A 25,140-nucleotide genomic window follows, 5' to 3' on the forward strand; every position below is an offset into this window, starting at 1 on the left:
TAGTTTATCTCAAATTCTGTTTTTGAATTGAACACATTAAGCTCTCAGCACTTTGAAACGAACTTATTAGATCTCTCCCTTTTCTTTCTCCTGCGTGTAAAGTCAAGAGAGAGTATTTGACTTGGAGTGGTTTCAGAGGGGAACAAAACATAGGTGACCCAGAAGACAAGCCAGAATTTGCTGAAGAACATCACGCTTATACCCGGGATTCCAGGGTTCCCTTTATTTTATTTATTTATTTATTTATTTTGACAGAGTGGACAGTGAGAGAGACAGACAGAGAGAAAGGTCTTCCTTTGCCGTTGGTTCACCCTACAATGGCCACCGCAGCCGATGCACCGCGCTGATCTGATGGCAGGAGCCAGGTGCTTCTCCTGGTCTCCCATGGGGTGCAGGGCCCAAGGACTTGGGCCATCCTCCACTGCACTCCCTGGCCACAGCAGAGAGCTGGCCTGGAAGAGGGGCAACTGGGACAGAATCCGGCGCCCCGACCGGGACTAGAACCCGGTGTGCCGGCGCCGCAAGGCAGAGGATTAGCCTAGTGAGCCGCGGCGCTGGCCCCAGGATTCCCTTTAGAGTGTTTCCAGGACTTGTCATGGAGTGAGCCACATGTGCAGTGATTATGAAGAGGTGAATTTATGACTGATCACCTGATAATTGGTTCAAAAAATATTGACAATGACTTTCTGTATAGAGGTGGCTTAAAGTTATCATAATACTTAAATGATTTTTCAGGTCTTTCTTGGCAGCCAATGTTCCTTCTTCAAATAATTTGTTTTGATTTTTTATATCTACCCTGTCATGGTAGTAGTCCAGTGAGATAGAGGACGATGAATCAGGACCTCAGTGAGGTGAAGGGTTGTGATGGTGGTAGTGGAGTTGCTGCCTCCTAGTGAGGTGGGACAGTGTTCAGTTTAAGAGCAGACTTTACATTCATACCATCCTGAGTTTGAACCTCAAATCTTCTTCTTGCTAACTGGCAGACTTTGGGCATCTTTCTTAATCTAGCTAAGCTGCACTTTGCCAGTTAGTAATCTGAGAACTGTAATAATTTTTCTTCATGAGTATGTGAATTTAATCAAATATCTTTATTGTCCTGAATATAATGTAAAGCTCAAAATAGTGGTTAAGAATACTAGCTCTTAGTCCGGCGCCGCGGCTCACTAGGCTAATCCTCCGCTTTGCGGCGCCGGCACACCGGGTTCTAGTCCTGGTCAGGGCGCCAGATTCTGTCCCAGTTGCCCCTCTTTCAGGCCAGCTCTCTGATATGGCCTGGGAGTGCAGTGGAGGATGGCCCAAGTGCTTGGGCCCTGCACCCCATGGGAGACCAGGAGAAGCACCTGGCTCCTGCCATCGGATCAGCGCGGTGCGCCAGCCGCGGCAGCCATTGGAGGGTGAACCAACGGCAAAAGGAAGACCTTTCTCTGTCTCTCTCACTGTCCACTCTGCCTGTCAAAAAAAAAAAAAAAAAGCTAGCTCTTGAGTCAGACTGGGTTCAGTTCTCGCATCTGCCTCTTACTAGTTTGTTAGTTACATAACCTGTAGCAAAACATCTCACCTCTCTGCAGGATAGCTCATTTTCAGAGATAGGTTTGTTGTGCAGGTTAAGGAAATCATTAATGCACATGTAGGACAGCAGCATCTGCCCCTGTTAAGCTGCGAGTGCTCACACTCAGTAGCTATTTGTAAGAATTCTCCTTTAATTCTTAAGTTGGTACAAAGAGATGTCTAGTGGGATATAATTCCTTTTTGTTTTTTTAAAGATTTTTTAAAAATTTATTTGAAAGGCAGAGTTACAGAGAGGGAGAGACAGAAACAGAGAGAGAGTTCTTCCATCCATTAGTTCAGTCTCCAAATTGCTGCAACAGCTGGAGCTTGGCCAGGAGCCAAGGGCTTCTTCCAGGTCTCCCACATGGGTACAGGGGCTCGAGTACTTGGGCCATCTTCCACTGCTTTCCTAGGCCATTAGCAGGGAGCTGAATTGGAAATGGAACAGCCGGGACTCAAACCAGCACCCATATGGAATACTGGTGCCGTAGGCAGAGGCTTAACCTGCCATGCACAGCATCGGCCCCAGTGGGATGTAATTTCTTATGCTCTTGTTCCCTGCTTCTCAATGAATTTGCTGTTTTTGAACTCGACGCAGTTTTAGTTTCCAAGTGTCTTTGTCATATCATTCACTTATTTGTTTTCTTATGAGATAGAAATTGCTTTTAAAATTGAAGAGTAGACATCCATGATTAAAAAGACTGAAGAAAGATGTTTGGTAAAGAGTATGTTCTGTCGTTGCTGTTTATAATTTAAGACAGACTTGCAGTTTTTCATTGATAGTACTTTGAAAATTGTTAATGCTGTAAAATTTATAAGGAATAAGGAAGTTGTTAAATAATTTTGAAAGCGACTTAAATGATAGTTAGAATACTTTAAAAAGTATATATTCCAGAGAAACTGTGATGAAAATAAGTACTTCTTCTGGAAACCCTGACTCAGACTATTGGCGGATTTCCATAATGATGGAGCTAGAAGGTCTCAGAAAGTTCCAGCACCCCCATTCCATTTCATTGTTGCTAAGAAGAGTTCAGAAGCATGACATGTGTTTGTCTGCATTCTAGCCATGCACTATGTAAACAGATCAGAGAGTTACTTTTCTGCCTAATTTTAACTTAAGAGTTGGCAAAATTATTCGTGCTGGAATGTGTTTCTGCATGGTGTTTTCTCACTTCAGGAGATAAAGTGTAGTAGTCATCTTTTTCTTTTCTTTCACAGGTGACTTGTTAGATACATTTTATTTCTCAAATTTGTTTTTTCTTGAGATTCACACCCATTAGCTTATGAAATTGTATTTGTGTTATTTGGAACTGCTGGGTTATCCTAGATGTTACTTCACCACAGCCAATTATCCCTGCGTTTTGCTTTTTCACTAGGTTACCACTTCAGAGCATGGGAATTTGTGAAGAATGAAGTTGAAGATATTAATATCCCTTTTAAAAGTTTCTAAAATTTATTTTGATTTATTTGAAAGATAGAGACAGAGAGACAGTAATCTCCTGATTCAGTGGTTTACTCTTCAAATGCCTGCAAATAGCCATGGCTGGACCACGGTGAAGCCAGGAGATGCATTTCAGGAGTAGAGCAGAGCTGGACCTTGCACCCAGAAACTGTCCCATATAGAAACGCAGGCATTCCAAGCGATGCTTAACTGCTGCACCAAATGCCCAGTCCAGTACTCTGGATTAACAAAATTGTCCAAATAGTTTGTTGCTTTGTAAAAACAAAAAATGTTAGTACGGTCAGAAATTCAAGAGTTTTGCCTTCAAATACTGACTTTGAGTTCGTAATTGGGAAGTACAACCCCCTCGTTGTGTCATTCACATTTTGCAGGTCAGGAAACTGAACTTCAGAAGGATAGGAGTTAGGGTAAGAGGGATTTAAGTCTGAGTCATTTGAATTTTTTTTTAAACTTTAATGAATATAAATTTCCAAAGTACAGCTTATGGATTACAATGGCTTTCCCCTCCCACCCGCAACCCTCCCCTTTCCCGCTCCCTCTCCCCTTCCATTCACATCAAGATTCATTTTCAATTCTCTTTATATACAGAAGATCAGTTTAGTATATATTAAGTAAAGATTTCAACAGTTTGCACCCACACAGAAACACAAAATGAAAAATACTGTTTGAGTACTAGTTATAGCATTGAATCTCAATGTACAGCACATTAAGGACAGAGATCCTACATGAGGAGTAAGTGCACAGTGACTCCTGTTGTTGACTTAACAAATTGACACTCTTGTTTATGGCGTCAGTAATCACCCTAGGCTCTTGTCATGAGTTGCCAAGGCTATGGAAGCCTTTTGAGTTGGCTGACTCCGCTCTTATTCCGACAGGGTCATAGTCAAAGTGGAAGTTCTCTCCTCCCTTCAGAGAAAGGTACCTCCTTCTTTGATGACCTGTTCTTTCCACTAGGATCTCACTCGCAGAGATCTTTCATTTAGGTTTGGTGTTTGTTGTTGTTGGTTTGTTTGTTTTTTTTTGTTTTTTTTTGTTTTTTTTTTTTTTTTTGCCAGAGTGTCTTGGCTTTCCATGCCTAAAATACTCTCATGGGCTCTTCAGCCATATCCGAATGCCTTAAGGGCTGATTCTGAGGCCAGAGTGCTGTTTAGGACATCCGCCATTCTATGAGTCTGCTATGTATCTTGCTTCCCATGTTGGATCGTTCTCTCCCTTTTTATTCTATCGGTTAGTATTTTCAGACACTAGTCTTGTTTATGTGATCCCTTTGACTCTTAGTCCTATCATTATGATCAATTGTTAACAGAAATTGATCACTTGGACTAGTGAGATGGCATTAGTACATGCCACCTTGGTGGGATTAAATTGGAATCCCCTGGTATGTTTCTAACTCTACCGTTTGGGGCAAGTCAGCCTGAGCATGTCTAAAATTGTACATCTCTTCCCTCTCTTATTCCCACTCTTGTATTTAACAGGGATCACTTTTCAGTTAAGTTTCAACACTTAAGAATAACTGTGTATTAATTACAGAATTCAACCAATAGTATTGAGTAGAGCAAACAAATACTAGGAGGGATAAAGTATTAAGTTGTTAGTTGTCACTGATCAGGGAGAACATATGATATTTGTCCCTTTGGGACTGGCTTATTTCACTCAGCATAATGTTTTCCAGATTCCTCCATTTTGTTACAAATGACCGGATTTCATTGTTTTTTTTACTGCTGTATAGTATTCTGTAGAGTACATATCCCATAATTTCTTTATCCAGTCTACTGTTGATGGGCATTTAGGTTGATTCCATGTCTTAGCTATTGTGAAGTGAGCTGCAATAAACATTAAGGTGCAGATGGCTTTTTTGTTTGCCAATTTCATTTCCTTTGGGTAAATTCCAAGGAGTGGGATGGCTGGGTTGAATGGTAGGGTTATATTCAGGTTTCTGAGCAATCTCCAGACTGACTTCCATAGTGGCTTTACCAGTTTACATTCCCACCAACAGTGGATTAGTGTCCCTTTTTCCCCACATCCTCGCCAGCATTTGTTGTTGGTAGATTTCTGTATGTGAGCCATTCTCACTGGGGTGAGGTGAAACCTCATTGTGGTTTTGATTTGCATTTCCCTGATTGCTAGTGATCTTAAACATTTTTTCATGTGTCCGGTGGCCATTTGGATTTCCTCTTTTGAAAAACGTCTATTGAAGTCCTTGGCCCATCTCTTAAGTGGGTTGTTTGTTTTGATCTTGTGGAGTTTCTTGATCTCTTTGTAGATTCTGGTTATTAATCCTTTATCTCTAGCATAGTTTGCAAATATTTTTTCTCATTCTGTCGGTTGCCTCTTCACTCGCCTGACTGTTTCTTTTGCAGTACAGAAACTTCTCAATTTGATGTAATCCTAATAGTTAATTTTGGCTTTGACTGCCTGTGCCTCTAGAGTCTTTTCCAGGAAGTCTTTGCCGGTGCCAATATCTTGCAGGATTTCTCCAAAGTTCTCTAATAATTTGATAGTGTCCCTGTTTGTCTCTCGTAACAGTTTTTGTGTTAATATTGTCTGATATTAATATGTTTACACCTGCATTTTTTTTCATTTCTGTTGGCATGGAATATCTTTTTCCAACCTTTCACTTTCAGTCTGCATGCATCTTTGTTGGAAAGATGTGTTTCTTGTAGGCAGCAAATAGATCGGTTTTGTTCCTTAATCCATTCAGCCAGTCTGTGCCTTTTAACTGGAGAGTTGAGTCCATTAACATTGAATGTGACTATTGATAAGTAGTGACTTTGCCCTGCCATTTTCCCAAAGATTTTTTCTAGTATATGCTTTGAGCTTCCTATGATCTTTTACTGGTAGGTTTTCTTCCTTTACCTTCTTTCATACTGATGGCCGTGTTTCTGTGTGTAGCACATCTTTAAGCATTTTTTGCAGGGCTGGACGAGTGGCAACAAATTCTTTCAGTTTCTGTTTGCTATGAAAGGTCTTTATTTCACCTTCATTCACAAATGAGAGCTTTGCAGGATATAATATTCTGGGCTGGCAGTTTTTCTCTCTTAGTACCTGGGCTATATCTCACCATTCCCTCCTACCCTGTAGGGTTTCTGATGAGAAGTCAGCTGTGAGTCTAATTGGAGATCTTCTGAGAGTAATCTGACGTTTCTCTCTTGCACATTTTAGGATCTTTTCTTTCTGTTTCACTGTGGAGAGTTTAATTACAACGTGTTTTTGTAAGGATCTTTTTTGGTCATGTTTACAAGGGGTTCTATGAGCTTCCTGTACTAGGATGTCTCTGTCCTTCTCCAAACCTGGGAAATTTTCTGCTAATATCTCACTAAAAAGGCCTTCTAATCTTTTCTCCCTCTCCATGCCTTCAGGAACTCCTAGAACCCAAATGTTGGGTTTTTTTAATAGTATCCTGTAGATTCCTGACAATATTTTTTAGATTTCTAATTTCCTCTTCTTTTCTTTGGTTTGACTGTATACTTTCCTGTTCTCTGTCTTCCAAGTCCAATATTCTCTCTTCTGCTTCACTCATTCTGTTTTTAAGGCTCTCTAATGTGTTTGTCATTTGATCTATTGAATTCTTCATTTCATTATGATTTCTCATCACTATCACAGTTTCCTGTTCTACTAGTTATTTCATTTCATTTTGATTCCTCCTTTCTGTAGTTCAAGAATTTGTTTTTGAGAACTTCTTAATGTTCTCATCAAGTTTTTGAGATCCACTTCTTGCGTTTCTTCTATCTCGTTATCTACATCATCTTGAATTGGGTGTCTTGTTCATTTGAGGGCATCATAGTGTCTTCCTTGTTCTTGTTAACTTGGTTTCTGCATTTGTTGTTTGGCATTGTGGAGATATTCTTTGGTTTCTTCACTGTGGTGTTTTTTCTCGTTATACTGTGACTCTAGATTAAGTGGACTGTCTGCTTTTGATGGATCCTTAGAGGCTGTGATGGGTGTGGCCAGAGAGCTCTGTTTGGTTCTTCAGGGTTAAGGGTGTGCCAAAGGTGACTCACCCAGGTTGTTTGCTTGCTCTTTTTTTTTTTTTTTTTTTTTTTTGACTCAGAAGGAAAGTAATTCCGCACAGCTGAGTGGAATTGAGGGTAGTTGATCTATGAAATCTGACCCCTGTGGGTATTAGTTTGCTCTACCCCAAGGACCACACAAAGGGTCTACGCAGCCCTCAGTGTGGTCTCAAATTTCTCCACAGTCTCTCACTGGGTTGCCAAGGTTACCAAGTTGTGTACTCAGTGAGTTCTCTCGCCCACCCTTAGATTTTCACAGTCTCAGTTCGTTAGCTCCACACTTCCACTAGGTTCTAACCTCCAGTTATTTCTCTCCACTAGAGTCAGGTTTTTCTGCTTGGCTGATGGTGGGTGCTGCTTTACGTATGTCCAAAATGGTGCCTGCTCTTTGTCTTGCTCGCCTTTGTAAGGTGAGTGGAGAGAGAGGCTAGTGTTCGTCCTGGTTTCCCTTATTTATTCGTTTTTTTTTTCTCTCCTCCAGTCAGCCTGGTGAACTTTCCCCAGCGGGGCTTCAAGCCTCATTCCCTCTAGGCTCTTTCTGCCTTTCCCCGCCAATGATTTGGGTTACCGAGTTTTTGTCTCACCTCTCCTTCCAGAGCTGGCGCGCAGACTCCGCAGCTCAGCTTCTGCGCCGTGGGTGTCCTTGCTCTCCCCGTAGGTCCTCCATGTCACATCCACTAGATCCGGAAGAGTTTCCTCTGCAATTTTTTCCCAAGCTTTTTCCTGAGACTACAGTAACTCCACTTTTATTAAACTCTCTTTTCCCGAACTATCAGTGCGCACCCTCACTATTCCGTCATCTTGGCTCCGCCCCCATTTGAAGTTTTTTTAAGTTTTATTTATTTATTTGAGAGATATAGCTACAGACAGACAGAGACAGAGAGAAAGTTCTTCCATCCACAGGTTCACTCCCCAAATGGCCTCAACTGCTTGAGTTGAGTGAATCAGGAGTCAGGAGCTTCTTTCAGGTCTCCCACACAGGTGCAAGGGCCCAAGCCTTGGACTGTCTTCCACTGCTTTTCCAGGCCATCAGCAGAAAGCTGGATTGGAAGTGGAGCAGCCAGGACACAAATAGTGCCCATATGGGATGCTGGCACTGTAGTCAGAGGCTTAGCCTGCTACGCCACAGCACCGGCCCCAGTTATCAGACCTTAGATATATTTCCAGCACACCATGGTTGCCTTGTCACTTCTCCATTGGTTAAATATGGTGGCTGTTACCACTGAATTTAATTTGAGGGAATAAATTTGTCTTTAACATTCTTAATTTCACCTTTACTTTCAATTGAAGACAAGAACAAATCAGAACAAAGCAAAACAAAAAGAAAAACCTTCTAGGAGCTGGCACTGTGGTACAGTAGGTTAAGCCACTGCCTGTGATGCTGGAGTCCCATTTCAGATTGCTGATTTATATCCCAGCTGCTCTGCTTCTGTTCCAGCTCCCTGCTAATGTGCCTGGGATAGCAGTGGTAGGTGACCCAAATACTTTGGCTGCTACCACCTACGTGGGAGGCCTGGGTGGAGTTCCAGATTCCTGGATTTGGCCTGTTTCAGCCCTGGCTGTTGTGGCCATTTGGGGAGTGAACCAGTGGATGGAAGAGCTCTTTCTCACTCTGTCTCTCTCTCTTTCAATAAATAAACAAATCTTAAAACAAAAACCTCTGACCAACACTGAATACATATTAATATTAATCAGTTTCCATGTTTTTCAGCATTAGGGGGTTTCCCTAAGTCATACACAATATTATTATTTTTTTAAAGATTCATTTATTTATTTGAAAGTCATAGTTACACAGAGAGAGGAGAGTCAGAGAGAGAGAGAGGTCTTCCATCTGATAGTTCACTCCCCAATTGGCCGCAATGGCTGGAGCTGTGCCGATCCAAAGCCAGGAGCTTCCTCTGGGTCTCCCACGAGGGTGCAGGGGCCCAAGGACTTGGGCCATCTTCCACTGTTTTCCCAGGCCATAGCAGAGAGCTGGATCGGAAGCGGAGCAGCTGGGTCTCGAACCGGCGCCCATATGGGATGCCGGCAATTCAGGCCAGGGTATTAACCCACTGCACCACAGCACCGGCCCCCACAATATTTATTATTAGAACAAAAATGCCCTTCAAGTTCTAGTCCGATTCCTCATTTTCTAGAGTGGACCTGAGGCTCAGTGATCAAACCAGCCAGAGTTTGTTCTTTATGGGCTGTAAAATATTTCAATAGATTTTTTTTTTTAAGTAGTAGAATGCAACATCTCTGAATTTTTCATCTTCTTTAGCTGCTAAAAATTCAGCATGAACTGAATTTGGTCGGATGCTAGATTGAAACTGTCTCACTAACTGCTTATCTTTTCTGTAGGAGTGTAACTCTCAGGGGGCAATCTAGCCTTTGTTGTGTAACTAGATTACTTGTCAGATGTTCTCAATATATGTGGAGATTTTTCAAGCCTCTAATCTCAGCAGATGGCAAGAAATAGTCACTGAGGGCAGTAATCACCTTTGGGCAAACACACCTTTATGTAATGAAGAACATGGAGGAAGAAAGGGAAGATGGTCCATCTACCATTGCTGGTGTGCTGTCCTGTGGCTATGACCTGGCAGGAACAGTGGAATAAATGTTACTGTGGAATACTGGCATGACCAGAAGCAAAGAGGTTGAAGGCAGAACTTGATTTTTTTGTTCTGATTTTGCTTTTTGAGGAGTGTATGCTCTGAGAGCAGTTTCTCTGTGTTTTTTATGTGCTTGCTTGGTTCTTCTCAGCATGAGGTTTGTGTCCTTTGTGACATTTCTTCTCATGAGCTTGATGTACATTAAGGGTGTCAGACCTTTTTCCCTCTAACGGAACAAGGAGGCCCATGTTTCTCTGATTACTAATGGTGTGGTATAGTCATAAAGAAAAGTATTATTCACTTAAGCAAATGTAAACGAGTAATCACAAACTAAAAGCTCAAAAAGAAGTGAACAGCTGCTTTTCTGATGAATCCTTTGTATTGTAAAAATTTCACTTTGTAGTTCTGTAAGTTAGGGAGCTTCCTCATTGCACCTAAAATGGATTTCAACTTATGAAAAATCACTTTAAGAGCAAGTTTTCATGAATCCACCTATGCGTGAAGCAGAATCATTGTCTTTGTGTTCAGAGTCCCAGCTAGTTGTCATATGGAAATAGTAGTGTTTAATGCTTTTGCTATAAATGCTTGAATTTGATATACCAGAAAACAGTTATTCTTTGAAATTTAAAAATCTCTCTTTAACAGATGAGTATAATTTAGTATGCTGTTAGGGTTTTCCTTTATAGGCTGAGGTTTTGTTTTCATTGAATAAGTGATGAGTATTCCTGAACTAACCTAGACTGAAAGTTTGAGTCCAAAATTGTGCTTAGCATTAGGGCTCTGAAATTAAGTATATTCAATCATGCAAATGTGTGGCACCTAAGGAAGTGGGTTTGCATGTTGTTTTGCATGAGAGCTGGGTTTGGCAATAATGATGGGGGAGGAGGGAGGATTCCAACATACTTGAGCCTCTGTGCTAGATAAGGTAAAGCAAAAAGAATAGCCATGCTGTGTGTCTCAGAGGGCCTCATGTGGGTATTTCAGTCTGAAAGGAGATTAGCATTGAATGTCTGTGATCATGTCAAACATTTGTAATTGAAGGTGGCTGTTGAAAATAATTCTTTACATAACTGGATTCTAGCAGTCCTATTGATGAAGGAGTTAAGTAGAGTAGGTGGGAAATGATCCATTTGTCATCACTACGTCACAAAGCCAGGACACTTAGTATCTGGGAATGGAGACTTTAAAAACCATCAACATTAGGAAGTGTTTGATCATTTAAGTTTAAAAGTGTGGTTTTTTTTGTTTGTTTGTTTGTTTTTTTTTTTTAATGAAAGTGCAGAGAAGATACACATGGGGATATACACTATTGAATTTTTTTTAACACAGTTAAAATCTAATCTTTTAAGTAGTAGCCATGGGTCATGTAATGATTTTTGCCAAACTGTAGGCTTATGCATCTCAAATTCATGCTTCCTGTAAACAGTCTTATTCTGCAAGCTTCTTTGTCCTATTTGCATTTCTATGCTTTGTAATCAAGTTTTAGAGCTTTGGGGGGGGGGGGTTCATAGAAATCAAAGATCTTTCTAATAGATGCACATGACACTCACTTCCGTGGACAAATTATAAATGGACTGTAAAAATTCATCTGGATTGAAGGTATGATTGGGTACCATTTTTTTCATCTGCACACTTATGGTGCTAATGAATGAACACTTCTTCAGGGCAGTTTCTGAGTGATAATGCTGCTTTTGGAAAACTGCAAAGTGACTCAGAAAATGTTTTTCTTATAGGATTTTATTTCCTCAACCAAGGTGATAAAGAAACATTAGCTGACTCGTGGGGGATTTTATTTTTTGAAGCACCTTTGGTAACCTGAAATTCAGCTGGTCATTGTGCTGAGGGATGGGTGCACTGACCTTGTCAAAAGAGTGAGAGAGGATTTCATTTGACTTCGGCTTGTTAGTTCACAATACTCATGGCTGTCTGGATCTCTAACCTTGGCTTTTTATAACTCTATAATCCTAGGCAGTCATTCACTATGAAAACACTTGTGTTTCTCTTTTTTCTTTGTATTTGTTCATTTGAAAAGCCCTTCAAAAGGAATTGCAGCCTGCCTGTGATTATAGCTATCAGTAGCACTTAAACTAGCTGCTGAGATGAAACTTTCTTTTTGGATCCTACTAATTTCACATATCAATAGAAAAAGGCCCGACTTTGCTAATTGGTAGCTGCTCTTTGGATTGAACTAGATTCCATAGGGATAGCATTTGATAGAATAATGTTTGACATTCTGTTTTGACAAGAAACAGTTCAGAGAAACAACTTAGACATGTATCTAGAGTTTTCTCTTGCTATGATGGGAGACTCAGTGCAGGGAATGCCTTTGAAAGTGTGCAGCATGGGGCCAACGTGGTGGTGTAGAAGGTTAAGCCTCATCTGCAGTGCTGGCATCCCATATGGGCACTGGCTTGATTTCCCCTGCTCCACTTCTGATCCAGCTCCCTGCTAATGCACCTGGGAAAGCAGTAGAAGATGGCCCAAGTCCTTGGTCTCCTGCATCTACATGGGAGACCCGAAGGAAGCCCCTGACTGGTGGCTTCAGTATGGTTTAGCCCTGGCTGTTGTGGCCATTTGGGAAGTGAACCAGCAGATGGAAGATATCTCTCTCTCTCTTTCTCTCTTTCCTTCTCTCTCTGTATTTCTGACTTTCAAATAAATAAAATCTTTAAAAAAAAAAAAAAAAAGAAAGAAAGTCTGTGGCATTTCATAAGCCCTGAGGCCTGCTTACTGTGGTAGCTCAAGCTGTTTGAGAGGCATATTCTAGGCACCTCACTGAGAAGACTACAGTTGGAAGACTTTTTTTCTATAGATACAAGGATTTGGAAGACAATGCTGTAAATTATAATCTTTTTGACAAAAACCTAGCTGTGTAGAAGGACCATACATTTAGTTATAAAATGTGTACTTTTATGCCCCTTTATTCTTCAATCATGTTGCGGTCTACATCTTTCTAACTTGTAGGTTATTATTTGTTTTAAAAATTGTCCTCTAGGGGCCAGTGCTGTGGTGCAGCAAGTAAAGCCACTGCTTGCAGTGTCGGCATCCCTTATGGGCGCCAGGTCAAGTCCTGACTGCTCCACTTCCAATCTGGCTCTCTTCTATGGCATGGGAAAGCAGTAGAAGATGGCCCAAGTCCTTGGGCCCCTGCACCTGCATGGGAGATATGGAAGAAGCTCCTGGCTCCTGGCTTCAGATCAGCCCAGCCCTGGCCATTGCAACCATTTGAGGAGTGAACCAGTTGATGGAAGACTTTCTCTCTCTCTCCCTCTCTCTGCCTCTGCTTCTCTGTAACTTTGCCTTTCAAATACATAAATCTATAAAAAATTATCATCTAGCTTTTTAAAATGGTAGAATAGACTAATTTTATTTTAATATTTTATCTATTTATTTATTTATTTGAGAGAGAGAGGGAGAGGGAAAGAGAGAAGGAAGGAGGGAGGGGTATCTTCCATCCTCTGGTTCACTCCAGAAATGGCAGTAATAGCCAGAGCTGGGCTGATCCAAAGCCAGGAACTAAGAGCTTCTTCCAGGTCTCCCATGCGGGTGCAGGGGTCCAAGCATTTGGGCCATCTTCTACTGCCTTCCCAGGCCATAGCAGAGAGCTGGATCGGAAGTGGAGTAGCCAGGACTCAAACTGGCGGTCATATTTGATGTCTGCACTGCAGGGGGAGGCTCAGCCTACACTGCCACAATGCTGACCTCAGAATAGACTAATTCCAATTACAATTTTTTTTCCTGCCTGTTTCATATGTACATATAATGGAAAACTTACATTTTAAAGCAATAAAGTTAAAGCTTGAAACAAATATAGTGTGTTCACACACATACCACACACAAAGATGCTTGCATTTACTTCTGGAAATTATCTTAGAGTGCAGCATTTCTCCAGGGATATTGGGGGGATATTTAAATGGCCAGATTGAAAATGAAATAGGTATTTAAAAAATGTCTGGTAGCAGAAGCCTGTTTTCTAAGCCTGGAAAATAGGTTTTAGTTTCCTTGTGTGTGTGTGTGTGTGTGTCTTTCTAATATGTGGTTTCCTTTTTCTTTTTAAAGATTTATTTATTTAAAAGACAGAGTTGCAGAGAGAGAAGTAGCTAGAGATATTGATCTTAAATCTTCTGGTTCAATAACTCAGTCTGCACCAAACTGAAGCAGGAGCCAGGCTCCACCCAGGTCTCCCACGTGGGTGTGAGGCCAAAGAAGTAGGGCCATTGTCTTCTGCCTTGCCAGGCACATTAGCAGGGAGTTGAGTGGGAAGAGAAGTAGTAGGGACTCAACATAGTGCTCTGATATAGTATGCAGCCTTTGCAAGTGGTGACTTAATCTGCTGTACCCCTACGCTGGTCCCCTGAAGTTTCCATTTTGAAGGAATAGATAAGCTTAGCAGTTGATACTCTCAAATTTCCTTGTGTATTGTTATTTATTCCAGGTGATGAAAACAATGATTTTATTGCCAATTTATTCCTCTTATATTATGGTGGGTATGTGATCTGGGTCAGCAGACTACTTAGTATTGATTGATTACAATTTTTTACTTCTTTACAAGCAATTATTGGTTAACATGTTATGTATCTTAGTGGGAAAAAGAAAAATTTAATGGATTGATGGGTCATTTGTGTGCATGAGTTTTTCTTCTTCCATACCACCCCACTTTCCCTTTCCCTTTCCTCTCCCTTCCTCCCCACCTCCTGTGAAAACATTTATCTGCCTGCTTTCCTTGTCTTCTATTCATTTTTCTCCCATTTAAATATGAGAAAAATGGAAACGTCTTTCATTATCATTGTGTAAGGATGCCTATAACCAGAAATAATGTTTCATTAAGACAATGTTATAAATAATTTTTACATTAATTTTTAGTAAAATTATTTGTTTATTATGTGTAACAATTCCCTGGTAAAAGAGAAACACCACTATTCAATTTTCCTCTAATGACAAAAAATCTTTTTTTTTTTAAGCTTTCAAATGAAAATGATGTTAGAATATCACTACATGTTTTGTGATATTCCAACATATGGAATGTTAGTGATAATGCATAATGTTACATTAATAGTATTTTAGAAATTGTAATGTTATGTATAATTGTAATTCTCCTAAAATTTGAGTTGGAAAACTTAATAAGAGACACTCATTGGAGCCCTGTGATATGAAATAACGTATTTTCAGGACAATAGCAATTTGGAATGGAGACTTCATACTTAATACAAACTTAGGAGAAACAAGATAATTTTAAAGTTCTTTGAGTTGTTGTGTAAAATTACTGTTGGAGGTGATTTCCAGTCCTGGGAAATCAGGAAGTTTATACTTTAATTCTTCAGGGTGAAGTGCTATTACAGATTTTCTTTTCACATGGTGTTAAGTATATATTTATTAAGTGATAGCAATAACTTTTCTTTGCCTCTGTTACCTTTGGGAATTTTGAGAACCTGGCTTTAGCTTTCTTCTAATTTCTGTTATCTTTATATTTGTTTTTGGTTTTCAAGATTAGAAACAGCCACATAACTAAATAATCTGACACCCTTCTAACTTTCTTTAGTATATTATGCTTTGTATGTAATATCTATTGGCTAGGTTTTAGGAATTTGGGGCAAGAAACTAAGAAAGAATGAGGGGGATTTCATACTTCTAGGTAAGATGGTACCCAGAGAGTTATGTTTACTCATTTGTTAGTTTTTAGGCTTTTTTTTTTTCTGCTGCATTTGATTTAAGTTTGGCATTGAGAATTGTTCAGATAAAATATATTGGCCAAAAATTAGACCCAACAGTGACATTTTAAAATTATCAAGGATATCAAAAGAAATTTTTGAAGATTTTGTTGGCTTTAAAGAAGAATTAGCTGAATATGGATTTGCTTGTAAGTTTCAGGGACTGTTCACTGAGTGTAATAAGCATAGTGGTTTTTTTTTTTTAAAGGAAACTTTTCTTTATGTTTTTTGTCTTTCCAGAATTACAAGATGGGAGCTAGATGGAAGGAACAGTAATGAGCAAGGGACTGGGTTTAAAGTCTTTGTAAAGACGAATATGCTCTCGTTCTCAGCAAGAGAAGATGACAGGACAAGAAAAGACTAATGACTACTGGAATTTTTTTCCCCTTTCTCCCCTTTGCCATCACTAGTTTCTGTCTATGGCAGGTTCGTACCCGGATGAGTTCAGGAGCTAGGTAAAAGCGAGAGTAGGAACAGAAGTTGAGGCAGCAGATGAGATAAGCATAGTCTTTTGAGCTTTGGTTTAGTCAGGGAGATCCCAGTGAGTGTCTTTAGCCAAATGCCTTCTAAGTGTCCTAGTTCACTTTTTGTTTGTTTTAGCCAAACTTTTTTTTAGTATTTTTTAAAAATTTATTTATTATTTGAGAGGCAAAGTTACAAAGAGAGAAAGGGAAAGACAGAGAGAGAGAGAGAGAGATCTTCCATCCGCTGGTTCACTCAACAAATGGCTGCAACAGCCAGAACTGGGCTGATTACTGATCTGAGGCCAGGAGCTACTTCCCTGTCTCCCACGAGGTTGGAGGAGCCCAAGGACTTGGGCCATCTTTCACTGCTTTCCTAGGCGACCAGCAGAGAGCTGGATTGGAAGTGGAGCATATGGGATGCTGGCACTTCAGGTGGAGGCTTAACTTACTACACCATAGTGCTGCACACACCCCACCCCCCTTTTTAAAAAAATTTTCTGTAGTTATTTAACACCCACTTAAATGGTCTTACTCGGGGAGGAGAAAGGGAAGGTTCTTGCAAATTCCCAAGGAAATGTCAGAAAGGCAAAATATGGCCAGCATTATCCATTTGCTTTCTTTGGGTTTACTGGATAAATAGAACTTTTCCTTACATAGGCATCTGATTGCAGTTTTTTCATACTGAGAACATTTGAGATTTCAGTTTGAAGACATCCTGAAATCTGCTTACTTCTTTGTGAACTGAAGAAAACTGATGAATATCAGTATGACTGTACATTTGGAGATTATAAGATATTTGTCTATGGGTTGGCCTCCTCCCCCTTGGATTTTAGTTTAAATATGTATCAGGTCTTATCCAATGTAAAACTGTCCATTTCATGTGCATGATTTTGATCAATAAACATTTCTTGTCCACAACACCATGCTGTTTTACCAGCATTCATTTTTGATCATGAGCATGTGTTACTGAAAAAAACCAATCCCTCTATTTTAATGTGTAAAACATAAGAAAATGAGATTTTTGGGAAGTCTGTAATCAATTAAAAGTCAGAAAAATGTTAGCAAAAAAGAGAACAGACCTGGAAATGGAAACCAGCAGACTAAGTGGTGAACAAGAAATTAAATTAATTTAGAACATTTAAATTTTGTTTTATTTAATACATTTGGTTTTCAACCTATAGAATATGAGAGTACTCTTAGTCCTTATATGAATACTTATCTGTATTAATTGGTATTTTTATCCCTTCCATGCTGTATATTTTAATCAGCCTGAGAAGAAGATCTGGAAAATATGAAGATGAGGAATTTCTTGAGCTACTGCACAGAGTGGAAGAGCAGACTTGCCAGTGGATTAGAAGGCAAAGCAAGAGCTTGTAGGCTTCACTGAGTTGTTGTAGCGTGAAGATAGGCACACATGTGTGGCAAATAAATAAAAGGTCAGTGTGTAGTCATGTAGAATGAAATTGAGGGGAAAAAAAGTGCAACTTCTTTGTGAGAGAATTAGGAGATTATGCTTGTTCTAGCTGCTTCAAAAACCTTCACAGCGACACTCTTTTATACTAAAAGATTACTAACTTAAATCCAAGCGAAGTCCTGGCAAATGCTTATACTTCTTCTTGTGAGGTATGAAAGGAAATCAAGTAATTTTGAGTAACAGTCCTTGGTATTGTATTAAGGGATCTTTTGTATATTCCAGGATAGTCTATAAACTTAAATGATGGTGAGTTTGCTTTTTCTGTGAATGGCTCATATCATTATCTGTGTACTTACTGCTGGAATAGTCCTAGGTTGTTTAATTTCTGATGTAACTGATCAAATGGCTTGACAGTGACCGCTCCTCCATCAACACTCACTTGTATGCTTCTGTGTCATCTGCTGTGAGCGTCCCTCGGGCATCCTTACTGTTTCTTAGGCTGGGGTCTGAGGGGAAACAGAGTAGATTATCACACCGGTTATGTTAACTTCTGCCAACAACAGTGCTAACATGCTAACTGCTTTACCTTCACAAACAACTTTGAAAAGCTCCCAGAGCTTTTTTATTATTGTGAAAAAGCTGTATAAGGATGATAAGGAAAAGTGCGGAGAAAGGAAAAGTTTCCTAATAGAAAGAAGTCAGGCCTGATAATCCAGAGAACAGGTTTTGTTTTGAGTCTTGATTTTACTATTTGGTTTGGTTTCAGATAATCTTGATGTGGTTGTTTAACACTCTAGGTCTCTCTTACTTGAGAAGTAAGAAGATTGCTTATTATCATGACTTCCATATAGGGCTATCTATGTATGTTTAAATTGGTTAGTTTGAGTTAGTAGATCTTGAAAACTAAAAGTAGATCTGAAAGCTCTATGAATAGACATCCCTACATGTGACATTTTAGTCAGTGATGGACTGGGTATACCACAGTCATTCCATAAGATTGTATCACCTTGACCTCATAGCCATCTTAGTTGTGTAAATGCACTCTGTGTTTGCACAATGATGAAATCATCTAATGATGTATTTCTTAGAATATTTCCCTTTTATTAAGTGACACATGACTGCACTATGCAAATGTGTGTGATTACTTCAGAAAAGCTAATAATGACCTTGATGAAAATAATCTTTATAGACTAAATAAAGAATTTTGTGGCCATTTTCTTTTTTGCGTGGTAGGAGGTAGTTTGATCAAATTATTTATTATACAGAGAGAACATGGACAGGTGCCACTGAGCTGAGCCATTTTCCCTTTTGTCAGAGCCTTGAGTTGAATGTTCCTCTGAGCAGCTAATCCCTGGCACCACAGCTTTGTTCTGACAGCGGCATCTGGCACTGCACTGATTTACCTGAGTCTGAGCTTTGCTCTTTTCAGAATGTGCTCTCCAGGCAGCCACTGTGTGGCTCTGACATGACCACATGCTGCTGCTGCTTTTTCTGCCTTCTGGCACCACATGTGAGGCTAAGACATTCTGACACCTGCCATTTGGAACCTTTACTTGGTGAAAAATGTCAGGATTTTCAGAGAAGATGAAGACATAACTGATCGGTCTTCCCTTTCACAGGAATAGGCTGAAGGCGTTTGTTCATAGATGGCTGAATTGCTCAAGTGGCACAGTTATTTTTGGGAGAGCACATGGGAGTTTCGTAGAAGATTCCAGTGCATTTATATGTTCTTATTTTCCTTTGCTTTGCGCCTATATAGCATGATACTAATTTGCTGTTGTATAAGCAAAAATTTTAATGATTATGTTCTGGATTGTACTGGATACTTGATGACGGTTGGGGGGAGTTCTGAACCTTCTCATTTTTAGTATAAAATTCACTAGGGAATTGTGGAGTTTGGGGTGATAGACTTCTGTTATAGTCATTTTGCTACACAGAAGCACACACTGATGGCTGTTCAATCTTAAATTGCTGGGAGTATGACCTCTTATAAGAGGTCTTTACTAGGGCCAGTGCTGTGGCACAGCAGGTTAACACCCTGTCCTGAAGTGCCAGCATCCCATATGGGCACTGGTTCGAGGTCCTTGCTGCTTCTTCTTCCCTTTTTGCCCTTGAGCCATCTAAGTGTTCAAAGATCAGAATATTTATGGGTAAATAAAGGACTGAATAACTAACTCGATAAATTTATTCCTTTTAAGTAATTGGTGTCTAACTGATTGAAGAAGAGTTGAATCCTGGCATAAAGTGAAGTCCTAAAAACTGATCTTACTATTATTTTGCTTAGTCTTGCCATTTGATCTTATGGATAAGTTATAATTGGCTATTGCTTTTGAGTAAACAATTCAATTTCTCAGTGCTGTTGTTTATCTTGACTCTCAAGTGCCATAACATCACAGATGGTGATGGTATAATATGGTCTGCCTTGGAAAGGAAGTTCCAATGACTCCCATCTTTTTAAATTGCAAAGAATGTAGAGATTAGATGAGAAGATGCTCTAAAAGTTCTCTGTTGGGAACCGGAACATGCTGTGAGGCTGGTTCGCATGTGAAACTGTTTCTTGCAGCTGCTTTCGAAAGCTGCTTCTCAAGGGAGAATGAATATGGGCCGGCAGGCTTGTTCCCTGTAGTATAAGATGAAGACTAGCAGAAATGTAAAATTCATCTGCAGCAGCTAGAAGGCGGTGAAGACAATTGAGCTAAATATTTGAAAACATTTTTATAGGAGAGAACTGGTAGTTCTGTAGTAGACAGAGCTTCTTTTTTAGAGTGCTAGTTTACCTTGAATTATATAATGAAGGATTTTTATTACAAGTTTAAACTTTCTTCATCTTTTAACTAGATTCTTCTTATGTTCCATAGAATCACAGAACATATATATTGGATTATAGCTATAAAAATAACATTCACATAAGCATATTCATCTTTTTTTTTAACTTTTATTTAATGAATATAATTTCCAAAGTACAGCTTATGGATTACAATGGCTTTCTCTCCCCCCCCATAACTTTCCTCCCACCCCCCCGCTCTCTCTCCCCTTCCATTCACTTCAAGATTCATTTTCAATTCTCTTTATGTACAGAAGATCAGTTTAGCATACATTAAGTAAAGATTTCAACAGTTTGCACCCACATAGAAACACAAAATGAAAAATACTGTTTGAGTACTAGTTATAGCATTGAATCACAATGTACAGCACATTAAGGACAGAGATCCTACATGAGGAATAAGTGCACAGTGACTCCTGTTGTTGACTTAACAAATTGACACTCTTGTTTATGGCGTCAGTAATCACCCTAGGCTCTTGTCATGAGTTGCCAAGGCTATGGAAGCCTTTTGAGTTGGCTGACTCCGCTCTTATTCTGACAGGGTCATAGTCAAAGTGGAGGTTCTCTCCTCCCTTCAGAGAAAGGTACCTCCTTCTTTGATGACCTGTTCTTTCCACTAGGATCTCACTCGCGGAGATTTTTCATTTAGGGTTTTTTTTTTTTTTTTTTTTTTTTTTTTTTTTTTTTTTTTTTTTGCCAGAGTGTCTTGGCTTTCCAGCATATTCATCTTAACATTTTTTTGGACATGGATAATCATCAAGGAATAAGCATCCATTGTTTTCACTTTGTTTCTACATAGATCAGGAATATCTTATATTTATTGGAGTACATTTCATGTATTTACTAATTATAAGTTGAACATTAGCTGCCATCTTTGGTTGCTCTTAATTTAAATTGAAACATTTTTAAATTATGCATCTGCATGGTCTTTAACAAGTTTGTGAATAATTTATATTGCATGGATTTCAAAATATTTTTGCACCAAAATTACCTTTTGATTCCATTTTTCCAAACTCTTTTAAGTGCTCTCATATACTCTGTATTCTTTACCATGGCACATTACTTATCTTTCTTCCCATTAATGTATAGAGTAGACTTATTTCTTACATCTTTAATAAGCACGATACCAGACATCATAGGAACAGTAACTCAGAAAATGCTGGATTAGAGGTCCATTTTTTTTTGTGCCAGCACTCCATCCAGTATTCCCAGGTGATAGCTCAGGCCCATGTACTACTGAATTTATTCATTACATAATGTATGAAAGCAAGTTGCAAGTTCCGTTTTCTCTTCCTCCTAATACATCTATTTAGGATGATGTTTATAGTAAGCTTTGTTGAAAAAGAAGAAAAATAGGGAAAGCATATGTTGTGAATCTCAGACACACACATATTATTACATGCTGTATATCTCATATGTATGTGCATATCATATGAGTAATATTTATACAGATAGAAAACCACTAAGCTTTCACGTTTTTCAAGGACTTGTTATTTGAGTTTTGGGGGCTGCCAAACAGTGCTTCTCAAAGTATACTCCTAGATTTCATCGACATGAAAAACTTTTATGTTTTAGGAGACTGTTAGGATAATGAAAAGACAAACTAGATATTGGGAGAAAACAATTACAAATTGTGTATCTGATAGAGGACTTGACTTTACATAAAGTAGTTCAAGTACTTGAGTCCTTGCCATGCACAGGGGAGCCCTGGGTAGAGATTCTGGCTCTTGGCCTTGGCCTGGCTGTTGGGGGCATTTGGGAAGTGAACCAGTGGGAGGTCACTGTCTGTTTCTCTACATTTCAAATAAGTAAGTAATAGGATAAATAAGACCACATACTGGTTTCTAGTTAGGAGACAAGCCAACTAAAAATGGGCGAAAGATTTGAATAGATATTTCACTAAAGAAGATTAGGAAAGGCCAGTAAGTATATTGAATAAGTGTTCAGTGTCATTAGTGATTAAAGAAATATAAAATAAAGTCTAAATAGAACTATTTCATAATTACTAGAATAGCTATAGTGAAAAGATAGAAATAACAGGTTTTTCCCAGGTTATGAACCAAAGTCCTTATTCACTCTACCTAGACCATTTCTTTATATAGTAAACATAAATTTACAACCCAGCATTTCTTCTCATAGGAGTCTATCCACAAGAAATGAAACCTATGTTCACACAGCGTGTGTTCTGGGACTATTTGAGCAACATTATTCATGATACCAGAAAACTAGAACCAACCCAAAAGTCCATCATTTGGTAAATGAATAAACACAATGTGATATACCCATGTCAATGGAATATACTCTTCAGCAATAAAATGGAAACATTAATGCTGTAATGTGGGTGGATTTCAAAAACATTGTGCCTGTTGTGTGATTCCACTCACAGGAAATGTCCAGAGAAAGTGCATCCATGAGGGATCTTCCAAAACTTAACAGGAAATATTACATTATTTGAATTCCATTTTACATTATCCTTGAATTCCATTTTCCATGAACTTTTTGAAGTCCTTGCATAGAGAGAGTTCTCTATGCAAGGATACCTGGGGAAGGAGGAGTGAGTGCAGATGGACACAGATGATCTTTATAAAGCAAAATATTCTGAAACTATGTGCTAGTCATGACTGTCCATTTACTAAAAGTCGTTGAATCACAGGCCAAGGTTGATGAATTGTGTGGAATGCAAATTGTATCTCAGTAAAACCACAGAGCAGAAAGTGTGGTCCCCAGTGAACTTGTTACAGTTTTAGTGAAGCGGACTCCAGAGGGCAGGGCCCCACAGTCTGTTTTCACACACCATCCAGCTGATTCTCTTGCTGCCTCATGTGCAAGAATCTCTGCTCTAGAATCATGGAAAGCTAAGTGGGTAGTTTTGGGTATAGTCTCTGTCCATTCACTCTGCACTATTGCTGTTACTGCAAGGAAGGTTTGAATTAAGGTCTATTCTAGGAGAGTTAACGGAAATTACAGGGCAGTGGGAGGAAAAACAAACTGTTCTTTCATGTTCTTGATATGTCCCTGTGAGAAGCTTTATGATTGTGATGTTTGTGTACCACATATGCTAGTAAATTCCTGTGCTCTTGTAGGTTTGTTGTTAGCTAACGAGCATTGCCTAAACAGGTTCATTTGCCATAACGACAGTGGAAGTTTAGATCCTTGAAAGGAATTATTTCTCCTAAATATTTACACAGTGTAATATAGCACAGCCAGAAATGTGCAGTGATCCTAAAAAAGTAAAGATCTGACTAGAGATAAAACAGTGAACAGAGCAGCTGGCTCAGCCGAGCAGCTCAGTCTCTCCAGTTGCCTGTTCCGTGTGCTTCAAAACCAGAATTAATAGAGGGGTTCAGCAGGGGAAGTGGTCGTATACATAGCACGTCCTTTCAGGAATTTTTTTTTCCAGCATTAGCTAGGAGACCTAAAGAGATTCTGCAGGTTGAGGCTGCTGCAGAATAGGGCTTGGAGATCCAAACTGCAGTGCGTGTCGGTGAGTGTGTTAGTGAAGCTTGTGGGTAACTGCTCCGTTGACTGCAGGGATGATGACTTTGGTCATGGTGTAAGTTTGCTTCACAGGGAAGCAGAGGTTGTGGGAGGAGGGGCATATGTAAGCAACGGTAGAATAGGGAGAGGAACTCTGAGTATGAGAAACTGGTGAAAACTTGTCACTTATTGGTGGAGTTCATTGAGATTGATAGCTGGGCAATTTAGAAAAGTGTAAGGGTCTATAGCACAAACCATTGTTTCCAAAGCTTGGTTTAGCTATTGGTGAAGAGAATTAGGCTATTTGTTGTTAGCAAAGCATATCTCTGCTCTTTTAATTTATAATATTCATTTGAAAGGTAGAGTGACAGAGAGAAGGAAAGAGGGAAAGAAAGAGGGAGGATAAAGCCTTCATCTGTCAGTTCACTCCCCAAGTAGCTGTAATAGCCAGGGCTCGGCCAAGCAGAAACCAGGAGCCCAGAACACCATTCTGATCTCCCACGTGGATGGCAGGAGCCCAAGCACTTGGGCCATCTTTTGCTGCTTTCGCAGGTGCTTTAGCAGGGAGTAAAGTGGAGCAGAAGTAGAGCAGCCTGGACTTGAACTGGTGCTCCAGTATAGGATGCCAGCATCACAAGCAGTACTTTAACCTACTGTGCCTTAACGCTGGCCCCATCTTTCTTTCAAATTAGAGGTTTTGTCTTACTGTCTCTTTCTCTTTGTTTTCTATTTGAGGTTTTCATTTTGTTATATTCTTGTATTTTTAAAAATCTTTTAATATTCAGTATTATGTTGGTACACACTTAGTAGCAAAGTATTAGAATATGGTTGTTATAGAATTTGGTTTTTCTGATTCTGGCTTATGTTACTGAATAAATAATAATGCGAGTAGAATTATTTGCAATAAATTTCATTTTGAGAAATCTATGCCATAGCAATCTGAAGTCCTCATATTTGTGACATAAAAGGCTTAAAAATGTCATATAAGAGTGCTAGGAAAGAACAGTAAATAAAGCTGACTTTTTCCTTTGAAAGAAAACCTTGTTTACAGTTTTCTGTGCCAGTTTCAGATTTATATCTGAGCAGAACTGCAGTTGAACAAGAATAAATAAACACTGATAATCTGTGACGATGTGAGTGAATACAAATTGAGTACATAGAAAGTGGGCAGTTTTGGAGTCAACTACAGGACCCAGGACAAGCACGCTTGCCTTCGGGATGAGGCAGGGCCAGAGCCAGCAGTGGGTTGTGGTATCATGTACTTAATTAAGTCAGTACATTTCAGGATGTTGCCCAGAAAACATTTGATTTGCAGCATCAGACCAGCATTCTCCCTGCCTTCTCAGTTTTTGTACCTTGTTGGTAGTGAGCATGGAGTGTTTGTAGCCCTGCTGCAAACAACCAGTCTTCCTACTTGGTGTTTATCTTCTCCATCCTACTTTTCCTGTCCAGAATTGACCTCGCGCAGGCACAGGGAACCCTCTTTTCTGCCAAAGGGCCATGTGGATATTTATAGCATCATTTGCAAGCCATACAAAATTGTCAAAAGTTAGCCTACTATAGATGTATTGAATTTCAGGTCCTGCCTGTAGTTGCCTTTGCAGGGCCAGGCCAGATGATTACGCGGGCTTTGTGCAGC

General features: G+C 39.5%; 1 protein-coding gene across 10 annotated transcripts in view; it reads left to right on the forward strand.

Annotated features, from left to right (window-relative positions):
* Nucleotides 1-25,140, forward strand: part of SRBD1 (S1 RNA binding domain 1) — a 256,577-nt gene that overhangs the window by 119,184 nt on the left and 112,253 nt on the right. The window lies entirely within an intron of this gene.

Source organism: Oryctolagus cuniculus, chromosome 2 (genome assembly GCF_964237555.1).
Source record: "Oryctolagus cuniculus chromosome 2, mOryCun1.1, whole genome shotgun sequence".
In the NCBI taxonomy this organism is placed as follows: domain Eukaryota; kingdom Metazoa; phylum Chordata; class Mammalia; order Lagomorpha; family Leporidae; genus Oryctolagus; species Oryctolagus cuniculus.